We start from the raw sequence: 804 nt of genomic DNA, 5'->3' as shown, positions 1-804 counted from the left end.
TTCAAGCAGTGTATATGCATAGTAACTTCAAACCATCTCTGGAATAACGCAGATAGATGAATTTCAACAAACAGGAGAGGCCATTGTCATCACTTAACAAGTTTTCCTCCTTCCAGAGGGACTATCCTTGAAGAGAGTCCTTTTGGATCTAATAACTAGAGTGGGAGGCTGGAGCTGAGGGAAGGTGGTGTGGAACAATAAGGTTGGTAAAAAGCAGATCATTCAACAATAAAAAGGAACAACTCACTTGTATATACAGCAATGTGGTTGAAGCTTGGAAGCATTATTCTTAGTGAAAGAGACAGATACAAAGATAAAACTATATGATTTCATTGTGAAGTTGTAAACCAAAACAAATTTATTTATAGTGATAGAAGTAAGAACAGCAATTGTTCTGGGATGGTAGGAATTGACAGGTAGGAGCAGAGAAGGAACTGTCTAGAGTGATAGAAATTCAGGTTATGTAAATGTATATAATTATCAATATTGATCATATTGGGAACATAAGATCTAGTTTCATCTGTAAATCAAATTTCAATTTATTTATTTATTTTTTTTATTTTTTTTAAAATTTTATTTTATTTTTAAACTTTACATAATTGTATTAGTTTTGCCAAATATCAAACTGAATCCATCACAGGTATACATGTGCTCCCTATCCTGAACCCTCCTCCCTCCTCCCTCCCCATACCATCCCTCTGGGTCATCCCAGTGCACTAGCCCCAAGCATCCAGTATCGTGCATTGAACCTGGACTGGCATCTCGTTTCATACATGATATTTTACATGTTTCAATGCTATTCTC

This window comes from Bison bison, unplaced genomic scaffold, assembly GCF_000754665.1.
Source record: "Bison bison bison isolate TAMUID 2011002044 unplaced genomic scaffold, Bison_UMD1.0 scf7180017864188, whole genome shotgun sequence".
NCBI lineage: Eukaryota > Metazoa > Chordata > Mammalia > Artiodactyla > Bovidae > Bison > Bison bison.
This window is presented reverse-complemented; position numbering follows the sequence as displayed.